Below are 12,305 nucleotides of genomic sequence, written 5' to 3'. Positions count from 1 at the left end.
CATTTACATGCTTTTGCTGTGCATTCCAGTATGTTTGCATGTAAAAAAAATGCAGCATACTGTACTTTTTTAAACATATGCAAGCACCTTTAAAATGTTTTCTACTGCATCTGCTGTAAACCAGCTCATAGAGCAGAAGAAACTAAACACAAGAAAAAGTGATCTGGGAGGCATGCATTTAGAAAAACTAAACAGAGGAGTGTGACTATGAATGAGTCCTTAAGGGCTTGTTCACGTCGGTGGCAAAAACAGGCAGTTGAGCCACAGTTTTGCCACCCTCCAACCATCAACCTAAACACAGAAATGCAGCCACTCAGGGCTGTACACAAGAGATTCTTTGAGGGCACAGCAAAACAAATGGCACGTCGCATTGAGTGGGCGCTAGCACCAGTGAACATAATCCATTCAACGTATGAAGGTGCAGAGTGGAGGATTTAACAAAGCCAGTGAAGAGGTGACATATCACCTTCTCCCCACCTGTCAAACAGTCTCTGAAAAGGGATCTGCCACAGATCACTTTTTAAAAAGGTTGGCAATAATAGCTGCATGTGTGGACGTGCCCTAAGTCTATGTATGGCCCACAGCTTTTGTTTTGGGTATGTAGTTAGAGGTTAGAACCCCTCTAACCATATACCCAAAACATTGAACATTGATTTTTTTATAGTTCTAACCAGAATATGAAGTGAGGAAATCTTTCAGTGGACACAGGTGTTCTATGGAAAGCTGGTTATTGGTGGTCACACCCATGTCAATATGATACATTTAGTGATTCAATGTGACTAAACTGGTTGAATTGGATACAAATGCAGGCCATAGACGGGTCGAAAACTGGCCATTTAAAAAAAAAAAAAATCGGTCGTTCAATAGGCCGACGTTACCACCAATGGTAAAAAAAAAAATCGGCCGATTTTCGTTCCGTCTATGGCCGGCATTTAATTACTTCTGTCCCTGCAGAGAGCTCCGCTATTATATTTGACATGAAAAAGTATTGTGGTTGCAACAATGTATCTATTTGTATCTGCATAAAACCATCTGTATCCGAAATGGATACAAATAGATACAATGTTGCAACTGCAATACTTTTTCATGTCAAATATAATAGCGGACTGGAATTCTTTTTCTTCTTGCAGGTCACGGCTCATGTGCATATTTTTTATTGGTAAAAAGATCAGCCGATTTGCCCATCATTGCTGGGATTTTGATAAAAAAATTATTCAGAATTTGACTCATGTATGGCCTTAATAATAACAATTTAAATAGATTTATTCAACTGAAACAATAACATTCCAGCATATATTATTTGCTTAAACAAACATTTATGTTTGTTAACTAATTTGGCTAAACAAAATATATATATTTTAAGAAACTTAGACTGTCAGCCCCTTCCTCCTCACACTTAGTTTCACTTTCTTCTTGTGCAGATCTATTCCACTCCAAACAATCAGAAAAATATTGTTTCTATTCTATTCACTGAACTTCTTGAAACTTAGCACTGAAGGGGTTGATTCTGTATTCATAGGTTTGTAGAAGTTAGGATTAAGGTCTTTTTCTTATCTCTGTTCATGTTATAACATTTTTGCTGTGAAGAAGAGGCATGTGATCTCCGCTGAGTCAAATTCAGTTTTGAGAACTGCAAAAGTAAACCAAGCACTGTGATAATATCTTGTAGGCAGAGAAACTGCCCAATAATCTTACAAAAACCTCTGGAAGAGCATGACATTGTAAATGGATTCATGGAATTTATTTACCAAAAAAATTAAACATATACAGCCTTATTCTACATAATTAAAAAACTAATCTTTATTTCATGATGGAATAACCTTTGGATGGTAATATATTTTCCTCAAAAAGCATTTTATTCAAAAAAAATCCGATTTAAATAAAAAAATTCAATTTAAATGAAAAAAATCAGTTTTTTTTTTTTTTTTTTTATCATTGATTTTTATCCACCCTGCTTTTTGCATTGTGCTTTGCGTTTGTATGAATGTATGAATATTTACTTGTGAGCCACTGTGATTATAAATTAATAAATATTGTGGTTCGCTGACATTCTTCACATCCTCATCATCGTGCAATTGTACCATACCATTAAAAAACAAAAAATGTTGCGCTCCAAAATTAAGATTAATTAAACAATATGTCTCCAAAAAAATTCCCAGTGATTTAAATACTCAAATATATAACCAATTGTGCCTTATTCCATAATTGCCATCAATTCAGTTATATGATTAATGTGATACATTTTTCAGTTAATTTATAAAAATAATAAAAATCAACTGTGCCTTATTAAAAATATTACAACTTAAATGTGATAAAACTCAAATAAATCAGTTTATAATTGTGACAGTCCCATAAATCCTAATTGTGATTCAAAAACGATATTTTCAAAATCTCGTATGCTCCAATTTGTGACTTTAATATGCGCTCACCTTCATGTAAGCCTAATATTAAATTTAGGCAAACATCACTTTGTGTCCATGTTTGAAACCTGCTGTATTCACTTGTTGTACCGTTGGGATTTGATGGATAATGGATATCCCCTGGGAGCTCCTTAATAATCCTCTCCTCGTCTGCAGATATGGCTGCTGGGATCTCTCCCTCCTTATGCTGCGATGTTCCTCCTCCGTCCCTCTGATCCTCTCCTAGATTCTCCTTTGTATAAGGTGTATGAAAGAAAGGAGATATAGTGCCTTATCCTCTTTAAAAGCTTTATTTAGTGCCCACTATATTGCTGCACTCACATTTATAAAAAAGTCAATCGCTTGTGTACACAAACAGAGCCTCCTCTGTGTGTGTGTGTGTACCGCACACAGCCTATACTCGCCGTCCTGGGTGTGTGGTGATGTAAGAGCCCCTCCCCTACGTGTTGCGCCACAGGTCCATGTGGCTTTGCCAGGGGGATGTGATTGGACATTCACCCCACCCGTGCTACTATATATAGTTGCTATGCGCCATCTTATTGTAGAGCTTGTAATCACGGCCATCTTTTTTGGGCCAACTGCATTTAACAGTATTACTTCTCCACTTGCGCTGTCAATTCCATTACTTTGTACCTATTTAAAGATACTTTGTATCTATTTGAAGATCCTGTTTACTCTGCTTCATCTCACTACACCCTCTCACTACACCCTATGGACTCGTAAGCAGTGTGCGTGCTCACACCATGATTACAACAATCTACCATATTCAATATTAACAAATAATACAAACTTATGAATAAAATGAAATTATAACTACATTTTATTAAACTTATCACATTAATCATATAATTGAATTGATGGCAATTATGGAATAAGGCACAATTGGTTATATTTAGTTGAGTATTTAAATCACTGGGAATTTTTTTGGAGATATATTATTTAATTAATTTTGAAGTGCGACATTTTTTTTTTTTTTTTTTTTAATGGTATGATGCTTTGCGTTTTTACCGCATTTTTTCAGCTCTTTTTTATTAATGTGGAAATTTTTTTGTTGGGCTGAAAAAGCAAAACGAGGCAAAAATTCGTCAAAAACATAAATACATGTGTTTTAGCAGTTTCTCCAGTAAACTCTTGTAACGAAAACACAGTTTTTTGTGTTTTTTTTTTTAATAAAGTCCCTGACACTTTCCAAAAACACAGCAGCTCAATAAAGATGTGAACATGCACATAGGAAACCATGTTAAATTGACTGTAGTGCGTTTCTGAAAAAAGCACTAAAAAACGCATTGGTGTGAACCAAGGAAAAAATTGAGAAGCCCACGTCAACGTTTCTGTGCTGTTTTTTCAGCAAATAAAGTGTCCTATGCAAGTGTCCATAAACTGCAGTCCCAGAAACCACTCTTAAATATTCACTTTATTCACCACAGTGCATCAGGTCACATCCGCTTCCCTTAAAACGCCACACTAGCTAATTTTACTGATCAGCACAAAATGCATAATCGGCACAACTCTTTCCTTTTATAGAAGTCTTTCCAGCCCAGGTTCCACACCCACAATCACTATCCACTAGAGCTCAAAAAAAGGATAGCCCACATAGCATAATAGCATTCAGACAATTTATTAAATATTCAGCTCCGTTAAAATCATACAACAATAAAATACAGAACAGCTTATCAATATCAGAAGAACATCCGTTCCACGCTCAGACCATGCAGCTGATGCTACCAGCGTCTCACCACACTCGCCTTGTGCATTTTCTGCATTAGGCGTCACTTCTAGTCAGCATACTGACCTAATTTCCGGTTGCCGTATAGCCCAGCCTAGATGTTTCGTCATTATGACCTGCTCAAAGGGTGTATCACAAATCACATTGTACAGGGTATGGCCACCTTTAGAAGGAAATCTGTGTGTCTAGAACAGGAAGTGAGAGGAAATTTTACCAATCTAACACACCGCAAAACAAAAACGTATGAGTTTATTATTTCATATTTTTGTGTCTGTATATGTGTGTGTGTGTGTGTGTGTGTGTATATATATATATGTATATATATGTGTGGGTGTGTGTATATGTGTGTATGTGTATGTATATATGTGTATATATATATATGCTTTTGCCAGTATAGTGTGTGTGTATATGTATACACACACACACAGTGGATGTGAAAAGTCTACACACCCCTGTTAAAATGTCTGGTTTCTGTGATGTAACAAAATGAGACAAGGATGAACAATTTCAGAACTTTTTCCACCTTTTAATGTGACCTATAAACTGCACAACTCAATTGAAAAACAAACTGAAATCTTGTAAGGGGGAAGTAAAGATAAAAAACTAAAATAATGTGGTTGCATAAGTGTGCACACCCTCTTATAACTGGGGATGTAGCTGTGTTCAGAATTAAGCAATCACATTAAAAATCATGTTAAATAGGAGTCAGTGCACACCTGCCATCATTTAAAGTGCCTCTGATTAACCTCAAATAAAGAGGGAGGCTGCCAAGAGGCCTACAGCAAATTAACCTCTTTATGCCGGTGCCTCCCGGCCCTTTACGGGGTTTCAGATGCCGAGGGGTGGGGTTTTAGGGTCATGTGACCGCCGTGATTCGCTGTCACGGCGGTCACATGATCGGAAAAGGTCCCAATCACAAGGGGTGGGCGCGTGCTCTCAGCACATATGTGCTTTCAAATGGTACACACATATTTGGTCAGCGTCAAGGGGTTAAAGGAGCTGCAGGAATATCTGGCAAGAATTGGTACATGTGGCAAGGAAGAAAAACATCCAAGCCTGGCTAAATTTTGCAAAAACACATCTGAAGTCTCCCAACAGCATGTGGGAAATGTGTTATGATCTGATGAAACCAAGGTTGAACTTTTAGGCAGTACTTTTTGGCAATAATTCCAAAAGATATGTTTCTTGCAAAAACAGCTCTGCACATCACCAAAAGAACGCCATACCCACAGTGAAGCATGGTGGTGGCAGCATCCTGCTTTGGGGCTGTTTTTCCTCAGCTGGAACTGGGGCCTTAGTCAAGGTAGAGGGAATTATGAACAGTTCCAAATACCAGTCAATACCGGCACAAAACCTTCAGGCTTCTTCTAGAAAGCTGAACATCTTTCAGCATGAGTGACCCAAAGCATACATCCGATTCAACAAAGGAATGGCTTCACCAGAAGTGTTGGAATGGCCCAACTAGAGCCCAGACCTGAATTCGATCGAAAATCTGTGGAGTGATCTGAAGAGGGCTGTGCACAAGAGATGTCCTCACAATCTGACAGATTTGGAGTGTTTTTGCAAGGAAGAGTTGGCAAATATTGCCAAGTCAAGATGTGCCATTCTGATAGACTCATACCCAAAAAGACTGCATGCTGGAATAAAATCAAAAGGTGATTCAACAAAGTATTAGTTTAAGGGTGTGCACACTTATGCAACCATATTATTTTAGTTTATTTTTACTTCCCTCCACCTAAAAAATTTCAGTTTGTTGTTCAACGGAGTTGTACAGTTTATAGGTTAGATTAAAGGTAGAAAAAGTTCTGAAATGATTCATCTTTGTCATCACAGAAACCTGACATTTTAACAGAAGTGTGTAGACTTTTCATATCCAGTGTGTATATGTGTTATATGTATATACACTGTATTGCCAAAAGTATTGGTCAGCCTGCTTTTACACGCACATGAACTTTTAATGACATCCCAGTCTTAGTCCGTAGGGTTCAATATTGAGTTGGCCCCTCCCTTTGCAGCTATAACATCTTCAACTCTTCTGGGAAGGCTGTCCACAAGGTTTAGGAGTGTGTCTATGGGAAGGTTTGACCATTCTTCCAGAAGCACATTTGTGAGGTCAGGCACTGATGTCGGAGGAGAAGGCCTGGCTCACAGCCTCTGCTCTAATTCATCTTAACGGTGTTCTGTCTGGTTGAGGTCAAGACTCTGTGTAGGCCAGTCAAGTTCCTCCACCTCAGAGAGACAGATGGCAACTCTATTGTTTAATGGTTTACATGACGGTTTCCGCTTGCCGTTCTTTTTGTGCTTTTGGTTGCGTCGTTTATCCTAATGCAGTCAGAACTCATGATGGAATACTATGTATGGGGCAATATATTCTGCCATTTGTTGTATCAAATATTATTATACTATGATTGTTATTCTGTAATATGCCAAACGCCGTACTCTACTTTTGTGTGTGGGTTTTTTTTTTGTTTTGTTTTTTTTGTTGCTAAGCCGTATGGGGCCATTTTAAAGACCAATTTTTATGGAAGACTTTAAAAAAGCTTAATAATTTTGTATGTAAAAACATTTTTTTTTTCTTGGTGTGGTACCTTTTTTAAAATCCTATATTAATGGGTCTTTGTTAGGGACTTGTGGCTTGATTTATTATACTAATTCTTAAGGATGTGGTACCAGGAAATCCATTAGTCAGTTTGAGGGAGACATTTTTCATGCTCCCTTTCTCCCAATTTTTCTTTTATGCCCTAAATAATTTTCATTTACAAAAATGATATTTGTATTTACTTGCAGAATGTGGAACAATACGTGTTGCATAGTTCAATATTTTAACTGATGATCGATCACTTGTCTGCAATTAATAAAATAGAGAAAAAGTTAGCGCTTAGTTGTAAATAGTTGCTGGCATTTAGGATGAACCTCTCTATCCTCAAACAAAATATTGCATATAAAATACAGCGCTAAAATGACATAAAGTGACTGATGTGAGCGCTTGTTTGCGCTAAAAGTGATAACAGTAAATATGAAGTGTACCGTCTAATACTGACGCATAAATTGGGTGCAAATAGACAAGTAAAAGTGACTTTGGTGTATAATGAATTATTATGACATATATTCAAGAACGTCAAAGTCAACGAGAAGACTAAGAGACAGATTGAGGGAGCATGTTTACAATATAAAGTAGGGCCGTTAGGAACATTCTCTCTCTCTAAGCATTTTAGAGATTGTCACCATAGAGATCCCACTTATTTGAGATTCATTGGTATTAATCTCTTTAGGCCACATTGGAGGCGTGGGTCACAAGCGACGGACAGTGTCTATGCTAGAGACCAAGTGGATTTTTGAAATGCAATCCCTGTCTCCAGATGTATTGAATATAGACATTAACTGCTTTATAGACAATGGTTGAGGTAGTTGTGACTTCCACCGTTTTATTCAAATTCTGTGTTTTATATGTGGTTTTATGCGTTTTTTTTTTTAATGTGTTTTTATGCATCTTATGGTTTTATTGATAAGGTCGCCCATGTTCACTATAGTCTTGCTAATCTCATTATGGTTGCATGGAGAATATTTATTTTATTTATCTTTGCCCTCTATTAATGCTGCAAATGTTTTAGTTAATTCCTCACTTTTATTACAGATCATGCATTTTTACCCCACTTTCAGTGGTCATTTGTACTATATATCTATGGTTTTTGAACACTGTGTTCTTATGACCATTCACAATATACATTGGATTTTACTGTGATGTATCTATTTGATGTGTTTATTAGATGATTAATTGTTTTTTTAATTTTCATATATACAGTTTTATGTTTTTTATCTGTAATGGCTGAGCACCCAATATTGCAAGATTTATATTATTGATGTTTACTATTAACTATACACCATAATTTTACCCTTTTTATTTTACTTTCATTATCTTATCTGAGACCTAGATTTAATAAGGACATTTTTGATGTATAATTAACAATTTGAGGTACTGCTGGTTTCGGTAGTCTTTGATGGACATAACAAATAATTGACCACTCCTATTCCGTTTTGGCATACAATTTTAATATTCTATTGTGTTCCTCCATGTTTTTTTTTATGATATGGTGTTATTTCCATCTTATCTTTACCTCATTTGTTCATTTGATCCCGCTGCTACCTGTAGTTCCACTATGAACTACGATAAAATGGCGGCCGGCATTTTTGAGCCGGGGTTCTACCCAGTTTCCTTTTTTGTTTTCCCTTTGTCCTCCACTAGTGTCTGTCAGTAGATAATCCATTGTTTTATCATCTTCATTGGGTTGCAGTATTGAGAATCTGCTTTTTCCATCTGCTGGTCCTCTTCATCATAGCGCCCTGTTCGCGCATGTGCACAAGGCAAATATGACACCCGTCCGCGCATGCGCACGGGGCCATATAAGGCGAAGACGTCAGCGGCAGGCAGATCCTCTTGACAACGTGCATGCACACGAAACGTGTCAGGGAGGAGCCGCGTCGTATTGACGTCATGCCGCAGAGACCGCATGGAAGGCCAGTGGCCATTTTGGTTTCTCATGAGTGAGTGCTGACAGCCATTCTTTGATTTACATTTTCTGCTTACTTATTCAAATAAAATACTACACTATCAGCACTTTGTTTCTGGTTTGTTAATAATGATCCCCCAAAGGTGGAGACATCCCTTTTTGAGCTGTATTATCCGGTGGTGATGGAGTATTAAGGAGCTGTTCCTGGATACTGAGAGGGTCCTGTGAGAGAGGTCTGGAGTTGCCTTGTATGCGGTTTGTGTGCCAGATGATTCCACAATTCTTGCCCGTACCAAGATGACCACAGAGGATAACACATTGTGTTTCTGTTGAGTGCAATCACATTACCGAATCTTAACATGGATATCATGCGCACGGATTACTTTTGGACTTTCTTGACGTTATTGAATATATGTCATAATAATTCATTATACACCAAAGTCACTTTTACTTGTGTATTTTCACCCATTTATGCGTCAGTATTTGACGGTATACTTCATATTTACTGTTATCACTTTTATCGCAAACAAGCGCTTACGTCAGTCACTTTTATGTCATTTTAGCTCTGCATTTTATATGTATTACTTGTCTGCAATTGCTTGTGCCTAAATTGATCAAAAATAGCTGTGTATGGCCACCTTTAGTGGGAAATCTGTGTGTCCAGAACAGGTGGTGAGGGGAAATCTCCCCAAACTAACACAGACAGCAAAAATATAAACTGAAGGGTTGAAAACCCTTCATACTCTATCAAAAAAAGAAAAAAACAGTTTTGGCTGGACTTGCTTATTAAAGACCCATTCCCATGGGTGCAGAGGCCTGTACAGTTTGCAGATTGCCACTGAAACTGCAATCCCGAGGGGGATAGAAAACAATGGGTCCCTTTTTTACCTGTTCTGTGGCAGTTCCAGTAGGACACCAATAAACTCAGGCTCCAGTCTAGATGTCTTTTTATGATTTATTGCAGGTTTCAGCCAAAAATGCATGGAGAAGGGTCAAAGGTGCAGGATACCCAAAGCACATGAAGTTTTTAGCTTCCTGCTAAAATCTTATCCCAGCAGTATTGTGCCCATTAATTGCAGCCTCAAGAAGAATGCTGGTAGAAAGGGGAAAGCCAGGGAAATATGTGACCCCCTTGAGAGCAGTCACAGTCCTTCTGTAACACTTACAGGCGCCTCACCTTCAAGGAGTGCTTTCTATACCTGGAGCTATAGGTGAAAGGTCCCTCCTGTCCAATCCAGGACTGTAAAGGTATAGAATTGTGTCTGCTCTCTCTCCTGATGACTTTTCAATAATAAAAAAAAAATGTGCAGAAATGGCTGTTACCAGAAGATCCTCCAATAAATTGCTTTTGCTTTGATCTAATGAGCAGCTGGAAAAGTGATTGGAAGTTTTAACACTGGTGTTGGTCTGTGTGTTTAAAAGATGGTCTATTGTAATAGCTAAAGTGGAACTTCACCCAAAATGGGAAGTTCCACTCTGCTGCCTCCTCCCCCACATCCCTTTCCAACACTTGGCACACTCTAATTTTTTTTGGTTGGAATGCCTACCTAGCTTTGATAGGTACCTGCTTCCACTTCTGCTAGGATTGCCTAGGCCATCTGAGCAGAAGTTTGCGAAAGACCCCCCCCCCCCCCCCTGCAGCCTCTCGGGACACGTTGCAGGTCCCAGAAGGTGGTGGGATCATTCAAAAAAACGCAACACAGCTAGTGCATGCACAGTGGGAAGCCAGATGTGAAGCCGCCAAGAGTCACAGCCGGATTCTCAGGCTAAAGGGGCTGGCGCCAGGGACCTAAAGAACGGTGAAGAACCAGCCTGGGTGAGGATGGCTCTGGATCCCTGGACAGGTAAGTGCTGTTTTATTAAAAGTCATCGGCTACAGTATTTGCAGCTGCTGACTTTTAATTCTTTTTGGTTTGAGGGTGGAGAGCCACTATAAAGTAATCATATTCTGTTAAACCTCGATAAAGGTTTGTAGCAGTAATTTTCCACACTTTGGTTTCCTTTTTATTATCATTACTGATTGTTTTGCTACTAATGTGGGTGATTGTTTTGTGGGGTAATACAATCCAGTGCCACCGGAGCTGTAGAGCTCTGAAATTGGTTGTGTGATTTACCAGCCCAGGAGTCACATTAGGTGATGCTGCAACGATCTGTTTGTTGGTGTCTGAGTGAATGTACCTTTCTGATTATAAACTGCAAACACAGGACTTTTGGAAGACCCCAGTACCTTTTTGGGCTGTTTTTTTTAAATCCGAGTTGCCTCAACTTTGTAAGGGTGGGAGATGTGCTGAACAAGATCACAAAAGTTCATCACATTTGTGAAGGAGTATGAAGCCCCCTGCTTTCTTGGTAAAGCAGGCCACAGATGGAGGGATTTTCTCGGTTCAGTGTTGGAGGAATCCCTTCCCTGGAGCAATTGTGTTCTCCCATGGGGGGGACCTGTCCCCCGTGGGAGAACACAGTGATTAAAGCTTACGGCTATAATAGCCGCTGGCAATATTCGCATGTAAAATTTGACAGGCTGGTTGTACCCAAGTTGATCGATCAACTTTGGTACATTCAGCCTGCCCATACATTTGAATCTTGGCTGGTCCCTGCTGAGCTGGCTGACTTTTGAACAGTCTATGGCTGGCTTAAGTTTCACATTAAGTCCTCATGCACACTGGACATTTTTACAGCAGCTGTCTATGGCTTTTGATGATTTTGTTTTTTTTTTTTCTACAGTCAGTAAACTCCCCAGCATGTTATCCTATGTGTTCATGTACACATAGACCGTAATCAATGTTTTTTGGCAGGGGCATTCTTTGGCTGGAAAAAAAACCCAGGACTAGTAGGTTTCTAGAGTGTTTGTTTGTTTTTTGTTTTTTTTGTTAGCTGTAAAAATGCTCTAACACTGAAAAAACGTGGTAAATCGTGGCAAACCAGCGTTTTTTGAATTTTTTTAAAAAAAAAAATCAAGTTTTTTTTAATGTGACTTTACACAGCTAATGTTACCAGCATTATTAAAACGCCCCATGTGCATGGAGCCTAAGTTGCACTTTATTTACTTTACATTTAATGAATGTCTCATTTGGCAAGTGTTATCACTAGGTAACTAATCTTTAATTATCATTCAACTTCAAACAAACAAGGTCAAAAAGCAAGTCACACTTGCAGGTGTCGAAGCTATTTTAGAGACCATTGCTGAGTCATGGTGGGGCAGGTCAAAATACAAAGTGTTAGCAAAAGCAGGATTTGAATCGGGAAACCTTGGTATAGAATTCATTGATTACAAGTGATGAGACCAAAAACTTGGTAGCAAGTCAAAATAAAAGGCTGTTTTACTTTTCGTGAGTACAAAGGATAGGAACACCATTCACTTATGAGATGTAGAAATACTTTCTCTGACCCCCATAGATTTCATGCCACTTGGCACTCTCAGCATAATGCAGATCTGGCCTGTACAAACTATGGATTTCATCAGTAGAATTCCATGTCAGATCCAAACAAACCAGCAGTGGCCAGACAACTCAAAGCACTTTATTATAGATGACTTGCATATGTCAGAGGTAAGGGGACCATGCTGCTAAAGGCCCTCTGTGATTGCGTGAAATCTTCTTTAATGTTCTTTGACTCATTGCAACCTTAGATTGTACGCCCCTTGAGGGTTAG

General features: G+C 38.6%; 1 protein-coding gene across 4 annotated transcripts in view; it reads left to right on the top strand.

Annotated features, from left to right (window-relative positions):
- The window catches only part of CRYL1 (crystallin lambda 1), a 245,028-nt gene that overhangs the window by 8,249 nt on the left and 224,474 nt on the right, over positions 1-12,305 (top strand). The gene's annotated exons all lie outside the window — the stretch shown is intronic.

The sequence above is a fragment of the Staurois parvus genome, unplaced genomic scaffold, assembly GCF_062004578.1.
Source record: "Staurois parvus isolate SC_StPar_1 unplaced genomic scaffold, SC_StPar_1.0 ptg000387l, whole genome shotgun sequence".
Lineage (NCBI taxonomy): Eukaryota > Metazoa > Chordata > Amphibia > Anura > Ranidae > Staurois > Staurois parvus.
Note: the sequence above shows the minus strand (reverse complement) of the source record. Positions and strands in the feature narration are given on the sequence as shown.